We start from the raw sequence: 19,095 nt of genomic DNA, 5'->3' as shown, positions 1-19,095 counted from the left end.
GGACCTCGTGTCACCACAGGGCCCGTACGAGGGCACGAGGCTCGGAAGAGACTGGAGAAGCTGCCTGTGGGCTGTGAACAGGGAGGGGGCTTCTAGGAGCTGGAAGGAGCCTCTCCGAGAGGAGCAGCCCTGCCCACACCTGGATTTTAGCCCCGTGAGACCCGTTCTGGACTCTGGCCTGCAGTGCTGGCAGGTCAGACACCCATGTGGCCGCAGCCACTAGATTCCTGGGGATTCCCTGCAGTACAAGTAGGAGACTTGCCGGATGCTGACGCCGTGCAGGATGCAGGGAATTTTCAAGACAAGCATCAAGAGAACTCTGCAGAGAGACAGACAGGACCACACTCCAGGAGATGGAGGGCCTCCGCATCCGCGTGGGCGGCAGGCTGGACAGTGCCGCCTCGCCCAGCAGCCACAGCGCACGGGCTCCCGTGGCTTAACACTGTTTGCCCGAAGGCAGAGGGAAGGAAAAGGCTGGGCGGGCGGGGCCCCCTGGAGACTAAATCGTCACCTGCACTGAAACCCAGTGGAATCGACTGTCAGCGCAGACTGACGCAACCAGCAAGGCTGCCGGGCTCAGTTCACCCATAAAGCGAGAGAGCCTCTAAACCAGCAAGAACGCCCTACGACTTTATTCACAGAGAGTAAGACGTGAGGCAGACACTCGCGGTTCTCACCCGAGTCTCTCCTCTCCCCTCGATCACAGGCGCGAGCCGACGCGTGGTCCCCACTAGAGACACCTCTCCCTCGGCCCCTGCAGTGGGCTCTGAGCTGTCAGGAGAGACTAAAAGGGGTGGTTCTCACAGGGGCCCCACGGGCCGACCCACGGGAAACGAGCCCACGTCTGCGAGGCCCACTCGCTCTGGTGTCATGGTCACCACGTGCTGTGCCAGGCCTGGCCTGACCACTCGCACCCACTCGGACCGGCTCCGTGAAGAAGGGCCCACACGCCTCGTGGGGCAGGAAGTAATGGGAAATAATCTAAAAGAGAGAAACTCTAGTCATTCCCAAGGGAAGCAAAGCAGAGACGGGAGAGCACTGACTGGGCAACGTCCCCGCTGGACGCCGAGGCCCAGGGTGCGCCGTCCACCACCGGCACGACCGAGCCCAGCAGTGTGCCCTCGGCTCACTGGGTGCTGTTCACACACGTCACCAACCCACAGCCACATCACAACCAAAACCAGCTCCAAAGTCACACAGACGGGGCTTGGGGTCAGTGTGAATTCGTGTTTAGTGGCAACCAGGCAGACAGGTACACGTGTACGCACACGAGTGTGGACTCACCCACTCACTCCCAGTTCTGTCTGCTGGGAGGGCCCGGAAGTGACCACTCCTGGGCAGCCCTAGGACCTGGCATGCCCACACCACGTGTGCCGCAAGGGGCCAGCGCTGCCTGGACACGCAGCCAACTCCGGGCTGGGCAAGGAGCATAGCAGGACCTGGGGCCCCACTGTGCTCAGATGGGGAACAACTACCATCACTGCTTACCACGGCAGGATAACAGAGGCCCATGAGGCTACACAGACAGACAGACAGACAAGGGACGCCCTTCCTCACAGAATGGGAGCTGATAAGTGGAAGGAGGGCTGCAAGGTCACCACCCCAGGACAACTGCAGTGACCACTCGCTCAGGAATCCTCGGCGGGTGGTCAGCAGCAGCGAGACTTCGCCAAGGAAGTGAAGGTTCCTAAAGGCTCCAAGCTTCTCCCCACCAAACACTCATCAGCCCCAAGGGAGGGCGGGACCCTCAGAGGAGAAAGCCCTAGAGGTCCCTGACTGGGTGACCAGGTGACACCTAGGTGAGGACCGGCCAACCATCACACGGAGAAGGACACAGCACCCCTGGCAGGACTCCTGCCAGAGGGTCCCCCACCCCGAGTCCCCAGGGGAGAGGTCACTCTGCAATGCCATCAGGGTCGTAAAAGCTAAGGCCAGACAGGGGGCCAGGCTGTCCAGGCGCAGCGCCCGCCAAGGGGCCTGGGCAGCCAGCTCTGTGCCCACACGGGGCCTCCATGCCGGCCTCAGGCGCACAAGCAGCTGCCGTCGTGAGGGGCCAACGCTCACGGTCACCACCGCCGCGGTATGGTCCCCAGGCCGCCCTGCACAGCATCCGACACCCAACACCAGACACCAGGTGGGCGCCCATCCAGACAGAGAAGGATGGCGGCTCGAGGCTCTGGGTCCCGTGCTCCCCCGCCAACTGTGGGGCCCAGGCAGTAGCTCGGACACTTCCTGGGACAGCAGGCCCGCCTGGAGAAGGCCGCATCTCCCACCTCCTTGCGAGGCCGTCTGTCCCCTCCTGCTGCCTCTGCATCGGACGCTTCCGGCTACGGGTGCAACGCGGTCACTCCTCGTCCGCCGTGCCCTCCGCGCTCTGGCTCGTCACGTCTGTGCCTGCCTTGTGTCTCTCGCTGTCTTTCCATTTTCTAGCACAGAAACGGCACCTGCTATTCAATTTCGTGTCATTTATGTGACGCACACAGCCCTGTAATTACAGTCTCCCTAGAAGTTTTAGATGAGTCCCACGTAGCAAACAGTGGAACAGAGTCGATCAGAAACGTTAATCAAGAGAAAACTTGAATATGTATAAATAATTGTGCCCTAATCTGCTCTGGAGCTGTCACACGTTAAATTTTAAAGGAGTTACAAGGCACTGACTTTTTCTATGGCTACAACAGACTCATAAGGTGTAATTCAAGGTAAATTTAATCAATTCACATGCACTGAAAGAAGAGGAAGATCAAAGTTTACACCGCATTTACCTGTACACACAGCCGGATCCTCCGCTACATTTTGAAGCCTGTGGAGACACACGGGACGAGGCGTCACCCACACGTGCGGTCCACACAGAGCCTGGCTCCCCGGACCAGCAGCTTCGGCTGCTCAGGTGAACAGGTCTCTTCCTTTACCTGCTTAAAACAACCAAAAGAAAAACAAGCCTGGCTGACAGTAAAGGCACGGGCCACGGAGACAGGGGCAGGTCTTGGTGGCAGCCTGGTGGCACCGAGGCCCAGGGGCTGCTGGGAGCTGGGGGCATGCAGGGGCTGCACCATGTGCTCTGGGGACCAAGACAGCAGGACAAGGGCCCCGGAAAGCTCCTGGGGAGACGGTGGGCTTCAGGGTGACCTAGTGGGAGGCTGGGCCTCAGGGACACCGGGGAGAGCGAACCGTGTTATTTAACTTCTGTGATGCTGTTCGCATCTCACGCCCTGTGAAGGTGTCCCCCGGGCCGCTCACTCAGTGACCCGGAACGAGGACGCCCACAGGCTCGAGCCGGGCTCTGGGCCGCACGGACGACAGATACAGCAGCGTGTGGGGATGGAGCGGGCCCGTGCAGGCTCGCGTGGGGCCTTGAGGCCTCAGCCAGGTGAGCACAGGCAAGCACGGGGGAGGGGCTAGGACGGGCGGCACCAACCAAGGGGCAGCGGAAGGGCGGCGCTGAATCGGTAGCACAAGGCCCCCGGAAGGACCTGGCCTCAACTCGGGGCAACGGGAGCTGCGGGACCAGAGAGCCGCCAGCTGCTCTCAGAGGTCTGAGGGGTGGGGTGGCTGGGCGTCCAGAAGCTCGGTGGACCCCCCCTCGTCTGCCCATGCCGCCCCTCCTCATGGAAGCCCGAGGTCTCCCCACCCATCAGGGGGGAAGGGGGCAGGGCCCGGGGGCTGCTCCCTGCTGAAAAGCAGGGGTGGAAAGCACCAGGGCCCCGAAACCACGAGAGGCACCTGGGACAAGAGGCCTGATACTCAAGTGATTCGTATTACACCCAACTTATACCACTTTTCCTCTCCAAGTTTTCCCATAACTGCATGCTTTAGTAACTAGTCTTTAAAGCTCAATTAACTTTTACAAGAAAAAGGAAGAAAGGGAGGAAGTGGGTCAGTTATTCAGGGAGATTAAAAGGCACTTACAAGAGAACAAAGAGGAGACCCGAACGTGGGTGTAGACCACAACCCCTGTGGGGTGTAGACCAGAGCCCCTGTGGGGTGTAGACCAGAGCCCCGTGGGGTGTAGACCAGAGCCCCTGTGGGGTGTAGACCAGAACACCAGTGGGGTGTAGACCAGAGTCCCTGTGGGGTGTAGACCAGAACCCGGGAGGTGTAGACCAGAGCCCCTGTGGGGTGTAGACCAGAGTCCCTGTGGGGTGTAGACCAGAGCCCCTGTGGGGTGTAGACCAGAGCCCCGTGGGGTGTAGACCAGAGTCCCTGTGGGGTGTAGACCAGAACCCGGGAGGTGTAGACCAGAGCCCCTGTGGGGTGTAGACCAGAGTCCCTGTGGGGTGTAGACCAGAGCCCCTGTGGGGTGTAGACCAGAGCCCCGTGGGGTGTAGACCAGAGTCCCTGTGGGGTGTAGACCAGAGCCCCTGTGGGGTGTAGACCAGAGCCCCTGTGGGGTGTAGACCAGAGCCCCGTGGGGTGTAGACCAGAGTCCCTGTGGGGTGTAGACCAGAGCCCCTGTGGGGTGTAGACCAGAACCCGGGAGGTGTAGACCAGAGCCCCTGTGGGGTGTAGACCAGAGCCCGTGAGGGTGGAAACTGCTCCACCTGCCATCCACACGGCGGCCACCGAGCCCTTGAACTCTGGCCAAGTGTGAGCGCAGCGCCTCAGTGTACTCAGTTTGATTTAATCTCAGTGTGGCCAGCTTCACAGTTATAGATGCTTGACATGAGTTCTTAGACAGCAGTGAACAAAAAAGACACAAATCCCTAGAGCCCACATTCTCACGGAGGAAGACAGACAATAAATAATAAACGCCACGAACAGGTACATTATTTAGATGTCAAAGGTGACAAACACGACCAACCAGAGCAGGGAAAGGGGTCGGGAGAACAGGGTGGCCGGGAATACTTCACTGAGAAGGTGACGTCTGAGTAATAATGTAACTTTATGAACAGCTCCACGCCAGTCGAGTTGGAAGTTCGTGAGAAACTGATAAATTCCTAGAAAACCAACTCAGCAGAACTGAGGCAAGTGGAAACAGAACCTGCAGAGTTAGTCCTAAGGAAGCTGACCCAGGCCGGTTCTACCAAACCTGTGGGAGCCCCCTCCCACACAGACCCACCCAGAGAATCCTTGAGACAGTTTCCCGGCTCTTGCGTGAGGCCTACACCGGAGTGGAACGGGGGGACAGACAAGTGACAACCGTGACACCTCCTCCGGGGTGTGCAGGAGGGCCAGCCCAGAATACGAGGGACTCGTGTAAGGAACGCATGGAATTTATGACAAAAGCTAAAGGAGGGAAATGATAAGGTCCTCCCGAAGACGCACAGAAATCATCTGACGAAACTCATCACCCGTTCCTGATTTTCACACAGCCCTCAGCGTGACTGTCCACGCCTGATAAAAGCTCTCCATTTAAGGGCCACCAACACACATATCCACTAGATATGCCTGACGTTCACAGCTCTCTTCCCAGCAGCCGCCGCGGGGAGCAGCGCGGCTGAGCGTCCCGAGTCCTCTGGACGCGGTCTACGGCAGGAAGTCAGCACCCCTGGGGGGCTCGTGACTGGCCAGACGCTCCAGGACACCAACGCTCCAGGAGGCCTGGCCTCCCCCGAGGGGCCCGGACACTGCCAGGTGGCCTCTTCCCACCTCCCCACTCCCCCTGCACCCCCGCAGCACCCGCTTTCCAAGGGGACCCTTCTCTCTCCTCCCTGGGGATAGAATATCAGCTTCCACACCCCCTTCTCTGGTATCCAGGCTGATCCAGTCCCCACTCTGCTTCTCGAGGGCTCTGACGGTCCCAGCAAGCCCTTCTCATTCCAGAAACTTCCATACCTCCCTCCCGACGGGACCCCCTCGACAGGACCCACCCACCCGCTCAGACCTCTCCCTCCCGTCTTCCGTCCCCTACCCCACAGATCTGCTCTCGACAAGTTTCCGGTGACAAGGACCGCGCCAACGCCCCCAATCTCCAAGGCCACTGCCCACTCTGCAGCCCAGCTGACCCCTCTCATGTGGCCCCTGAGACGGGGGAAGCAGCAGGTCATGGAGACCGACCCCAGCCCGACACTGCAGAAGGGCCAGGCCGCGCTCCCCACACCTCTCAGGCTCACCCCGGGTGCCAGGGGCATTTGCGCCTGCGAGAAGAGGCCCTGCCTTCCTGTCCACTCACCTCGGATCACTGCCCACCCTGTCTGCCCTGCTCCCGCCCCCGCCCCTGACTCCACAGCATGTTTGAGGGGTCTTCCCTGCACCGCTGCCCTTGTATTACACCTACGTTATCCCTTTTCGTCCTCTAGGGAAATGCACTGGGTTTGTTTTGCAGCATAAACGCATTTACTAATCACAACCTGGAATTCTTTACTGAACGTAATTAAGGAGAAAGCCCTACAACCCTAACCACCCAACATTTACTGCTGTTCCTAGCGTAACTGTGCACTTCCCTCCGATACTTCGAACACACGCACACCCGCATTCTCACTCAAGTGCATCCTCAGACCCTTGTGACACACGAACAAAACGCGAGGATGCGCTAGCACTCAGCACTGGGCACAGTCCGCGGTCTCCGACCGCGGCCATGGCCACATGTGACCGGGGGCCCCCTCGGCCCCACCCAGAGGCGCTGGCCTCAGCCAGTCCCATCCCCTTCCCCTCAGGACCCCCGGAGAAAGAACTGCCTCCCCACACAAGCCCACCCCGGTCATGCTTCCCGCCGTTCACCTATCTGATGAGAACCTTAACGTTTTCTATTTATTTGGGGGTTAGCGTTGCTAAGTTATACTTTCCTAGGAAACGGGTCATCAAATTTATTGGCAAAGAATTGCTCACAGCAGCCTGTCAACTCATTAAACAGCTGCACCGCGGAACGCCTGACAAATAACAACGGCACGTACTTTAAAGGACCGCCTGGGCCCTGACTCTGGAAGCTGTGTGCACGGGGCAGGCCGCCGTCCTGAGCCTCGCCGAGCGGCCGCATGGACGGCGCATGGACGGTGGCTCACTCCTTCTGTCTGAGCGACGCCTGCCCTGACGCCCGGCCCCTCGCCCACAGCGGGCAACCTGCCTGCATCCCTCGGGGCTGTGGGGACAAGGCTGCCGCGAGGCGCTGTGGCCGCGGCTCTGTGCGGGCGGCCGTTCCGGGGACACGCCCACTGTGGAGGCCACCTGTGCCCGGAGGGCCGTTCTCCCAGCCTCGCCCCAACACCACAGCCTCCGCGGCCTTCTGCGCCCGTGGCCCAGCCCTGGATGATGCCGTGGCTCCTGTCCGGACGGCCCCCTCAACCACGGCACCGCCGATCACTTCTCCACAGAGAAGCCTGAGCAGCCAAACCAGACACACACCCCTGAATAAACCAACCGAAGGAACCCGACTGCTGACAAGGGGTGCCCTCCCTCCACGTTCCGCCCTGACCACGTCAGTGTCCGCGACGGCACCCGTCCACGTCGGCTCCATTCCCCTTGGCCTTGCCCACCCCTCAGCTGTGTACGTGCTGCTCCCTGGCAGCCTGACACTGCATCCTCAGGGCGGCCACCAGAGACCCCAAGACTCCCGGAGAGGCCACCCAAGCCCCAGTCCTAACCCGCTCGCCGTCCTGTCCCCACGCTGTCATCACCCTCGGTGTCTGTGCTGGCGCCCCCGGCAGGGCCGAGGCCGTGTCCTCACCACGGGGCACCACGTCCAGCAGGGTGCCCGCCCCAGAGCCGGTGCCCAGGAAGTAAGACCTGTCCAGTCAGCTGGCACCCAAGCACTCTGGGAAACCTTCTCCTCCTCCTTTCACCAAACTGCCGGCCTCTGCTCCCCACCGACACCCTCTTCTCAAGACCAGCCACTCCGCGCGGAGGCTGTGCTCAGCTCCGCCCCCGACTGCACCCAGGCGAGCTGGACAGGCCACCCCGGTGCCCCGGGCGGGTGCACGAGAGGAGCCCCGCTCTGTCGGGCCCCCCGAGGCCCTTTGCCCGGCCGACCCGGCCCCATGGCCTCACTGCTCTCCCTGCGGCCCCGGCGGCCTTGCTCACCAGGCGAGCCCACACCCATGACAGTGCCTGGCACACAGTGGGTTGCGGGACTCACACTCTGGTAGCAGCGCTGGGTCTGAGCAAGGCCTGAAAGGTGGACGGCCCCGCAGGGTTCTGTGCTCACACCTGCCCCGCTCCCGGGCCGTCCACGCCGGGCCACACTGACCCCAACACGGCTCGAGGGGTCCCCAGTGTGAAATCCTGCAAAGGCTCAGGGAAAGCTTCGGCCTCCGGTGGCCCACGAGGCCCCAAGGCCACCTTCCTCCACGACGGCCACGGTGGACCCCCTTGGGGTCTAGAACATTCTAAGTGCAGTCCCTCCTCGGGGTCCTCGCATTACTGCACTCTCTGCTGGGACGTTCTCTCTCCGACGGCCTCGTGGGCCCTCCGTCACCCCCAACAAGCCTCTGCTCCAGTGCCACCTCCCTAGCGAGCTTTCTGAGGCCCCTCTGTCTAAGGTCTGTGCCCACCAGCACAGGACTCTGAGCTGCCACCCCCACACCTGTAACTTACTGATTCTGTATCACCCACCTCCCTAGACTACAGAGTCAGCCATGTGACCAGCAACACTGAAAATTCAACAGAAGGACTGTATGATAACGTTGAGAAAACCCTGGGATCTCCCTGGTGGTCCAGCGGGTACGACTCCGCACTCCCAATGCAGGGGGCCCGGGTTCGATCCCTGGTCAGGGAACTAGACCCCGCGTACCACAACTATGAGTTTGCGTGCTGCAATGAAAGATCCCACGTGCTGCAACAAAGAGCCGGCACAGCCAAATAAATATATTTTTTTAAGTTGAGAAAATCTTTCCAAAGGGTAGAAAAGACAGGAAAGAGAGGAGATGCAACATCCAACTAACAGGTGTTTCAGAAAAAGAAGACAGAAGGGCCTTGACGTCCAGTCTCACGCTTTACTTCTCAGGCTGGGTAATGAGCACCTGTGTATTCCTGTGTCATCCACCATGCTCGTTTACAGGCAGTATTTCATGACTTGGAAAAAGTGATTCAAGTATTTCCCCAGCTGGAAGAATCAGACGGCAAGGGACCAAGTGCCGACCCATATCCAACCAGGTCCCCGCATCTGAAGCCGTCACGGGCACCAGGAAGGATCCTAAAGGTTCCGAGGAAAGGAGGTGCCCCACGCGGGGCAGGAGTCAGCCAGCACCAGACTCTTCACCTGCAACACCGAACTCTACGGGGCAAAGCGGTGACTCTTACCAAGGTCCAAAGACAGACAACTTTAAGGTAGATTCTACATCCAGCCGAACTACCGACCAAGTGCGAACTTTCAGAGGTCTCAGGAAACGCGCTCAAACACTGCTTCAAAAAATGCCCTTGAGGGCTTCCCTGGTGGCGCAGTGGTTGAGAGTCTGCCTGCCGATGCAGGGGACACGGGTTCGTGCCCCGGTCCGGGAGGATCCCACATGCTGCGGAGCGGCTGGGCCCGTGAGCCATGACCGCTGAGCCTGCGTGTCCGGAGCCTGTGCTCCACAACGGGAGAGGCCACAACAGTGAGAGGCCCACGTACCACAAAAAAACAAAACAAAACAAAACAAAACAAAAAATGCCCTTGAGCACGTGTTACGTGCCAACAGGCGCTCACGTGTCAGCACAGGTGCAGTGATGAGCAGGCTGGGCCGCTCTGACTGGGACCGAGTACAACCACGTGGAGGGACGCCCCAACTTTGACCCTGGGGGGCAGGGCACCGTGCAGACAGGGCGACAGGGCGAGGGACCCCGCACGCCCAGCACCAGCCCTCTAGACAGGACGGGGGTGAAGACAGGGGGCCAAGGAGGGTGCGGGGATCAGGCCCAGCCCTTGAGAACCTGGGCCAGGACAGTAACGTCAGACAAAGTGAGGCCAAAGGGAAGGTGCAGTTAGAACGTAGCCTGAAACAGACTGTATTTGCAAAATCACATCGATTTCCCACTCAGATCCAAGCTTTGGAGAGCCACGAAAAATGCCACGAAAGGACTGGGGGACCCCAAGTTTCCACTGGCAGGCAGCTGGCTGCGGACACTACTCCACAGCAGACATGGGGCCCCTTCATGAAAAAACCACGGGCGGAACCACAGACCTGGGCCGGGATCCCCACAGGGTCTCAGAACTGCGTGGCAGCTCGACTCCTTGTCACCCCCCCACTTCCCGCGTCTGAACTATAACAGTTGCACCTGCTGGCATGTCTGCCCTGTGGTGCTACGGGGCGGGCACAGCGCCCACCTCGCTGGTTCATAGCTGCACCAGACAGGTGATCCAGGGGATGAGACTCTGCGGAAGCTTGGAAGGGAGGGGCAAGTGTGTTTTGCATTTGGGGGATATGAAATTTAGGGGGGCCAGAGGGGAGACTATGGTAGGCAGAATTCTGAGAGGCCCCAGGATTCTGGGCCCCAGTGTACACAAACCTCTGGCCTTACTATCCCACATACTGCTGTAAAGGGGTTTTTGAAGATGTAATTGAGGTCTCAAATCAGCTGACCTTAACACAGGGCGGGTATCCAGTGGCCTGACCAAATTGCATGGTCTTTCAAAGCAGAGTTTTCTCTAGCTGGTGGCAGAAAAGAAGGTCAGAGGGATGAGCCCTGCTGACCTGGCAGAAAGCAACATGGTCTGTCAACTGCCCATGGCCCCCTGGGCAAAAAACGGGGGTGCCTCTAGGAGCTGAGGGCAGTCCCCAGCGGTGAGTCCCAGACAAGAGCTGCAGCTTGGCCCACACACTGACTTCAGCCTCTGAGGCCCTGAGCAGAAGAGTCAGCCACACCCGGCTGCACTCCTGACCGTGGAACTGTGACTAATAACTGGGTGTCCTCTTAAGCCACTAAGTTTGTGGCAATTTGCTTTCCAGCAATAGAAAACGAAGACAATAGTGTTTAGAGAAATGGACGATGCTGGCAGAAGTCCCAAGCATGTAAAATACAGAGTCACCACCAACTCTGGAAATATTCTCACTAGGCAAGTATTCTCCCAATTCTAGAGACCAGGATCAGGTTAACAAGCACATGGAAGCAGCGGGAGTCCCCTGGTATGGACTGAATTGTGTCCCCTGGTATGGACTGAATTGTGTCCCCTGGTATGGACTGAATTGTGCCCCCAAAATTCATGTGTTGAAGCCCTAACCCCCATCTCCAAACATGGGGCCTTTGGGAGGTTGAGATTCAGGACAGTGGGGCCAGGATGGGATTGGTGCCCTGAGAGGAAGGGCTCAGCAGGCTCCCTGTGTGCCTGTGAGGACACAGCAAGAAGGTGCGTCTGCAGGCCAGGATGCGGGTCCTCACCAGGAACCAAACCCACTTGGTAGTGGCCTGAGCTTGGACCCCAGCCTCCAGGACTGTGAGAAATAAATGCCTGCTGTTTAAACCACCCTGTGAAGGGCTTCCCTGGTGGCGCAGTGGTTAAGAATCTGTCTGCCAATGCAGGGGACATGGGTTTGAGCCCTGGTCTGAGAAGATCCCACATTCCGCGGAGCAACTAAGCCCGTGCGCCGCCAACTACTGAGCCTGCGCTCTAGAGCCCACGAGCCATGACTACTGAGCCTGCGCTCTAGAGCCCACGTGCCACAACTACTGAGCCCGTGTGCCGCAACTACTGAGCCCGTGTGCCACAACTACTGAGCCCGCGAGCCACAACTACTGAGCCCGTGCGCCACAACTACTGAGCCTGCGCTCTAGAGCCCGTGCGCCACAACTACTGAGCCCATGCACCACAACTACTGAAGCCCGCGCATAGCAACGAAGAGCCAATGCAGTCAAAAATAAATAAATAAATTAATTAAAACAACAGAAACCAGCCCGCAACGCTCTGTCCCGCAGCCACGCTGAGGCATGCTCTCCGGGCCCCTTCAGTGAAACGCCAGGGAAACCCGTCTGCCTCCAGCAGCTCCCAGCTCCAGCATGCAGAAGGCAGTTTCTCTGCGATAGCAGAAGCCCTATTTCCTGTAACAAGTTCAAAAAATTTCTACCCACTAAACCTTTTACATATATATATATATTTTTTTAAATAAATTTATTTATTTACGTTTGGCTGTGCTGGGTCTTCATTGCTGTGCGCGGGCTTTCTCTAGTTGTGGTGAGCGGGGGCTACTCTTTGTTGTGGTGCGCAGGCTTCTCATTGCAGTGGCTTCTCTTGTTGCGGAGCACGGGCTCTAGGCACGCGGGCTTCAGTAGTTGTGGCATGCGGGCTCTTGAACACAGTCTCAGAAGTTGTGGTGCACAGGCTCAGTAGTTGTGGCATGCGGGCTCTAGAGCGCAGGCTCTGTAGTTGTGGCACACGGGCTTAGTTGCTCTGCGGCACGTGGGACTTTCCGGAACCAGGGCTCGAACGCATGTCCTCTGCATTGGCAGGCGGATTCTTAACCACTGCGCCACCAGGGAAGCCCTAAACCTTTTATAAAGTCTGCTAAAAGCAACAAAGCTGACTGGAGTGGGACTCACCACCATGTGCCCGCAAGAAGTGATGCAGTGGCTCCAGGACACCTCCCCGTCAGACACAGATGGAGGCGGCTGATGGATTCACCCTCTTGCAAGAGCGAGGGCAGCTCTCCAGCACGAAGGCACGACTCCCCTGGGCTCCCCAACAGTCTCTGCTCCCTGGAGACTCAGCCCAGCCCACAGGGCCCCGGGAACCGAGGCACGAGAAGTGTGACCAGTAGCGCTGGCCGAGTGGTGCCACAACCTGACAGCACGGCACGAAGCACAACAGTGCCTGAGAAGCCAGCTCAACCCAGAGCCTGGCCCAGCCTCCGGCTCACCCCCTGTAGTCCACAGAGTCAACAGGACAACAGACAAAGGTGCGCGACACCATAAGTGAAGAATCAGAAAAACTCAGATGGCCTGGGAAAGTCGATGCTGTATGGGGAAAGTGGGGAGCCTGAAATAAAAGACACTACAGGGGGCATGACCCCCAGTGCCCCACGGGGAACTGCGTCTGGTTCAGGGAAAATGCCCTGGAAGACACTGTTGAGACAACCGGGGAGAGTTGAAAGTAGACAGGAAATTAGCCAGTATGTGGAATAAGTGTCTACTTCTCAGGTGTGGTCATGACATTACAGTCGTGTGCAGACCATCCTCTTACAAGGACCTCCGTGCTCTGAATTACCTACGGAACGTGGCAGCTGGTTTGCAGCTCCTTTCAGATGATTCAAGGATAAATATGTATTTAAAAAAGAGATAAGCAAAACATAAGTAACTGCTGGATCTAGGGGAGGGCAGAAGAGTTGGCTAATTCTTCTGGTTTTTCTCCACTGTGTTTTTTTTCTCAAACACTTCAGTAAAAAAGAGTAAATTACTTGAGAAGAAAAGAATAGGCTAACCCTCCTCTGCTCCTCACTACCTGTGACCATGCCCTGTGCCTGCATGTCCTCGCCACGCACGTGCGGGTGAGCAGAGAGCAGCCTGGGGTGACTTTAAGGTCGAAGGTGTTGGGACTTCCCTGATGGCCCAGTGGGTAAGACCCCGCGCTCCCAATGCAGAGGGCCCAGGTTCAACCCCTGGTCAGGAAACTAGATCCCACATGCCACAACTAGAAGATCCCACATGCCGCAATTAAGACCCGGCACAGCCAAATAAATGAATAAATATTAAAAAAAAAAAAAAGACTGAAGGTGTTAATACACAGAACACCTTAAGAACAGGGCCACAAAAGGGAACAACAAGGTCAGCTTTTAGGTATTCTTCATTGAGCACCTATTACATGCCAGGCCCTGCTAAGAATCAGCAAATATAGCAGCTGACACGACCCACACAGGTCAAGAAGTCTGTGGACAGCTTTCTACTGTTTGCTTATTTTGTGTTAAACAACTGGAATTTGCCGTTAGTGTCGCAAAGTCCAGCAAATATGGATGCATTTGCCCCCCCAAAAAAAATTCCAGTTAACCTCAACTCTCTAAATTCACCTAAGCATTAGAGGTTCTCTTCAAAAAAAAAACCCAGTCAACCTAACAATTGGTTTTTAAGGACAATATTTTCTAGTGAGTTTTAGTTCTTCTCAATGAAGGGTTTTGCTTAATTTAATGGACAATTCTGAAGCAATGCTCCCGCCTTAACCCTCTCATCACATGTTAAGTGTTTCATTATTGTCGTCTGGGCCTTCATATAATTCAGTGCTGTAGGGAGAAACATGCAGATTAGAAAAGACAGTCTATTTTTATTTTTTAAATAAACAAATAAATTTATTTATTTATTTTTGGCTGTGTTGGGTCTCTGTTGCTGCACGCAGGCTTTCTCTAGTTGCGGCGAGCAGGGGTTACTCTTCATTGATGTGCGTGGGCTTCTCGTTGCGATGGTTTCTCTTGTTGCAGAGCACGGGCTCTAGGCACGCGGGCTTCAGTAGTTGTGGCCTGCGGGCTCAGTAGTTGTGGCTCGCGGGCTCTAGAGCACAGTCTCAGTAGTTGTGGCACACAGGCTTAGCTGCTCCACAGCATGTGGGATCTTTCCGGGCCAGGGCTCGAACCCGTATCCCCTGCATGGGCAGGCAGATTCTTAACCACTGTGCCACCAGGGGAGTCCCTCTAGTTATTTTTAAAAACGTCACTTTTTAAAATTCAATGAAAAACTATCAACTTGTAGAGCTGAAGAACAGTTCCATTTTTTGACACACAATGAACTGTGCAGCGTTTTTGCAATAGTGACGGCAAATATCAGAAAGGTAGTAAGAAACTGTCCCCAAACCTCAACATATTTCAATAGAGAAGAAGATTACATTTTCAAATTCGATTCTGACCATTAACCAAATAAAGCTCCAATGAAGTAACAAATCCTGCCACTTAATAGATTAAAGAGTAACAGTACAGACCAAAACAAACCTCGCTTTATAATCCAAAGCAAACAACCCAAATAAATAATTCCAGTCACTGGCAAAGGGCCCTGCCTCACCCCAGCAGGGTGGAAACCTGGCAGGTCCACAGAGCAGGGTGGCAGAGGGGACACCTCCCTCCACGTGGTGACAAGCTCTCGAGGGAGCCTCCCGTGCGGGCCCTGCACGGGTGCCCTTCACAGCCCTGTGCTGCAGCGCCAGCCCAAGCGCCACAAAGTCCAAGCACCGGGGAGGAGAAGCCACCGGGCTGAGCACAAGAGGCCCTTGCACACAGGTTCCTGGAGCATCCTTCCCTACAAAGGTCAAATAAAAACATTTGGGGATCTCACATCTTAAAAACGTCTTACAAATGTCAGTTGATCATTTCTGGAGGAAAATAATTAGCAGGAATAAAATGAAGCTCTAGAAACAACTAAAATCGCTGTACTTGAAGCTTCCAAGAACTCTGTGTCGCCGACACATACACACCTACAATTTAATTGTATGTGGGAAGCGGGGGAGCTTATGGCTTGCTACAGCTGTTCTAAGTTAATTCCTAAAAAGCTTTCTTATTTGTAATTTCTCTCCTGTCATGCGTAAGCCCCGGCGTCATCCCATCATCACAATGGTGACATCAGAGCAACTACAGAGACAGCGGAGCTGCTGCAACCTTGGGCTGAGCACACAGCTCTGCACAATTCTGTTCATTCACCTGCAGGGCACTTCTCAGGCACAGGCCCTGCAGGAGCTACCACCACCTGATCAATGCCAGGCATTAGGATGGCCCAGGCCCACCCCGCCCAGGAAGCACACCCCTGTGGAGTTCCTCCTCCTTAAGCGTGGGCTGGGCCTGATGACTAGGTTCTAACAAAGGATAGGGCAAAAGGCATGGGATATCACTGCCAAGATGAGGTCATGAAGACTGGCCTCCTGCTTGCTCCCTTGTCCTGTCGCTGGCCCTCGAGCTGCCCCACAGATGTCTCCAGCCAGCAGCCTGGAAGCAACTCCTCCCCAGATGAACCTCCAGACAAGACCACAGCGCCGGTGGGCACCCTGACGGCAGCCTTGTGAGACCCTGGGCCCAGCTAAGCTGTGACTGGACTCCTGACCCACAGACACTGTGAGATAATAATTGGTATCGTTTTAAGGCACTACATTTTGGGGTAATTTGCGGGACAGTAATATATAAATAATACAACCATCCAGCACTAGCACACCTTCAGAAATCCAAAAATGGGAAAATAAAGAGCCTAACCAAACCTGAATGCCCAGTTTTACAAGTCTTTTCCAAAGCTTCACAAAGCAAATTAAGTTTTTTAAAAAGCAAAGTACATGTTAAAAAAAAAAACCCACAGGGACTTCCCTGGTGGTCCAGTAGTTAAGAATCTGCCTTCCAATGCAGGGGACGCTGGTTCGATCCCTGTTGGGGAACTAAGATCCCACATGCCACGGGGCAACTAAGCCCACGCGAGCCCAAGAGCCCGCGGGCCACAACTAGGCAGAAGCCCGCGCACCGCAACGAAAGATCCCGCGTGCCGCAACTAAGACCCGACGCAGCCAAGTAAATTTAAAAAACAAACAAACAAAAAACACACACACACAGAAAAAGCAAGCACTGAGTAACAAGGTCGCAAGTGTGGTTACATTTGACAAATCAAAATAGGCTGGACTATTCAGGGCTTCCATGCGCTTAAGCTTAGTTACAGTGAAATGTTACACTGAAAACGCAAAGGGGTTTTCTCCTAAGTAATCAAGAAGTGAAGTTATGGCACGAAATGAAATACCGAACTGACCACTTCAAGCATCTCCCTTGGGAATTTTAGACTTGTGCCTCACCCTAACACAGGGCGACCTTTCTGAAAGCACTCCCGCCTTTCGTCCACGCAATGAATGTGCTGCACGCCCACCCCATGCCAGGGAGCCAGTGCCTGCCTGGGCTTTCCATCCTCTCAAACTCCTCCAACATTATCCTACTGGACACACTCTGGAGCCCTTCCCCAGCCGAAGGGCAGCACTTCTCCATCCCCACTTCCAAATTAAAGGACAACGCGGGCAAGATCTAAGTGAAGTCTGCTTCGAAGGTTTCAGAGAAGCAAAGCTCCCATCCCAAGGTCCTTTCCTGGAGTGGAGGAGGTGCCTGATGGCTCACCTGACACGCACTGGGCCGTCTGGCTCCAAACCCTTCCCGCAGCCCACACTCCCAGCTTGGACCCCACCCCTCCTGGAAATTCCTGGACACAGAAAACACCTCCAGACCTTGAGAATGGGGCTCTTTTGGTGACACCACTGGAGGGAGGGGAGGACAGGAGTGGTTGAAGGTGCCTGACACTGACCACAGGGCCCAGGTAAGGAAAGGATGGCAGCCCTGGAGCAGGGACTGGGAGAACAGGGTAGGGGACAGCTTTCTGGGTCTGGGGAGGGGCAAAGCACTGGCCTGGGGCATGGAGCCAGTGGGGACTAGGAGCCCCCACCCCCACCCCCGCTTGAGTCCCCAGAGATGGGAGGATGGGCCTCAACCCTGCCTACCCCCAGGGCCCAGCCCAGGCAGCATCTGCTGAAGGTCAGAAGGTTTGTGAGGCCCAGGTGCTCAGGGGCCTCACGGAGAGGGCTGGTTTGCACCTGTGGGGCTCAGGTGACCAGGATCCCTGATGCTTCAGAGCCTTTACAGAAGCCAGGTCCAGCTGAGTGGGCTGGGTAGATTCTGGGCACCTCTGGAACCTGCCCCAGGGCCCAATCCCCTGGGGGTCCAGCCTGAGGTCCCGGCGCCCCTTACATACCACCCTTGGGGTCTGAGTGCTTCTCAGGGACTCATTCAAGAGCCTTGGCCTCCCTGGGGACCTGACTCCAAGTTCCAGCTCTTATCACGGTCGTGGCCCTCTCTGACCGCCAGCCTTCTTCACGGCTGCCCCAACATCCGACTCTCCTACATGACCTACCTGGGTCATCCCTGGAGCCTGTCACAAGGCAAGAGCCCTCCACATGGCACAGTCCCAGGGTCATGGCCTCCTGGGAAAGAGAGGCTGTCCCAGGGTCCCAGAGGTGCTCACAGGATGGTTCCAGAATTCTGGTCCCACTGGGGGCCAGTCCAGGGGTCCAGACCTCCCCAGGTGACCCATCCTAACGTCCAGGCCTCCTCAGTGACTTGTCCCAGTGTCCCAGCTGTTCCTGGGTTCTGGCCCTGCTCGGTGACCTGTCTCGGGTCCAGCTCTCTCTGATTCCTGCTGAGTCTTAAGGTTCCAGCCCTCCTCCGTGACCCATAGTGAGGCTGGACCCTCCTCCATGACCCGTATCAGGGTTGGACTCTCCTAGGTGATCTGTCTCAGTGTACAGTGAGTGCTTCCTAGTCCTTTTCTTGTTGGGTCCCGAGGTCCAGCCCTCCCCGGTGACCCGTCCTGGGGTCTGGTCCATGGTCCCTCCGCGGTGGCCATTCCTGGGGTCCGGTCCTCCCTGGTCACTCCGCGGTGGCCCGTCCTGGGGTCCGGTCCTCCCTGGCCCCTCCGCGGTGACCCGTCCTGAGGTCCGGTCCTCCCTGGTCCCTCCCCGTCCTGGGGTCCGGTCCTCTCTGGTCCCTCCCCGGTGACCCGTCCTGGGGTCCAGTCCTCCCTGGTCCCTCCCCGAAGACCGGTCCCGGGGTCGGGCCCTGCCCGGGGTCCCGGCCCCGCCGAACGGAGTCGGGGATCCGCAGGCCGGGCCGACGAGGGCGCAGGGGCGCGGACCAGGGTTCGGAGCCTTCCGGGCCCGGACACGGACCGAGGCCGCGGCCTGTGTAGCGAGCGCCGCGGGCCAGGCCGGGCGGGGCGCGGACTCACTGACCTGCCGTCTCAGCTGCGGGCGAGCGGGGCGCACGCGGGGGCCGCGCCGGGAGAGGGAGGGGGCGCCGCTCCCTCCGGGTCCCCCCCAAGAGCAGGAGAAAAAAATCCGTCCGGAGTTTAAAACAAAGAGGCGGAAATGCCCGAGCAGAGCCGAGCGCAGAGTCGGGGGCGCCGCTCTTGGAGCATGCGCGTTGCGCGGACCGGCTCCCACCCGGCCGCCGGGGCAGGGGCGGGGCCTGGAGTCGGTGGGTCCCGGGGCGGGGCCCAGGGCGTGGTCAGAGGGCGCAGGCGCGTCCGGGCTGGGCCGGGCCCTGGGACCTGGAGAGGCGAGGGGGCCCGCGGCGGGACCTAGGAGGGGGCGTGGTCAGAAGGTGTGGGTGGGGACAGGGGGCGGGGTCAGAGGGAGAGGGACCTAGAGAGCCCCGGGGCCGGGCTCTGCGCGGACACCCGTGAGGGGTCGGGGAGGCGGGGCCAGAGGTGGGGCGGGGCCTCGAGGAGGTGTAGGGCGATCCCTGGCCTGGGGGCGGGGCCGAGGCGGGGACG

The 19,095-nt window shown here is 57.7% G+C and overlaps 1 protein-coding gene across 7 annotated transcripts in view; it reads right to left on the bottom strand.

Annotated features, from left to right (window-relative positions):
- PCGF3 (polycomb group ring finger 3) overlaps window positions 1–18,766 on the bottom strand; it is a 55,425-nt gene extending 36,659 nt beyond the window's left edge. The window contains exons 1-3 of one of the 7 annotated variants that reach the window (XM_032632279.1): window positions 18,554–18,766; window positions 2,763–2,909; window positions 2,274–2,426 (exon numbers count right to left, since the gene is read on the bottom strand). The gene's annotated coding sequence lies outside the window, so the exon portion shown is untranslated. Of the gene's footprint in view, window positions 1–677; window positions 785–2,273; window positions 2,448–2,762; window positions 2,910–18,553 lie in introns of those variants that run through there. The other 6 variants (XM_032632276.1, XM_032632275.1, XM_032632274.1 and 3 more) reach the window with 6 other exon arrangements.
- Window positions 18,767–19,095: the final 329 nt, after the last annotated feature.

The sequence above is a fragment of the Phocoena sinus genome, chromosome 5 (assembly GCF_008692025.1).
Source record: "Phocoena sinus isolate mPhoSin1 chromosome 5, mPhoSin1.pri, whole genome shotgun sequence".
NCBI classification, from domain to species: domain Eukaryota; kingdom Metazoa; phylum Chordata; class Mammalia; order Artiodactyla; family Phocoenidae; genus Phocoena; species Phocoena sinus.
Note: the sequence above shows the minus strand (reverse complement) of the source record. Positions and strands in the feature narration are given on the sequence as shown.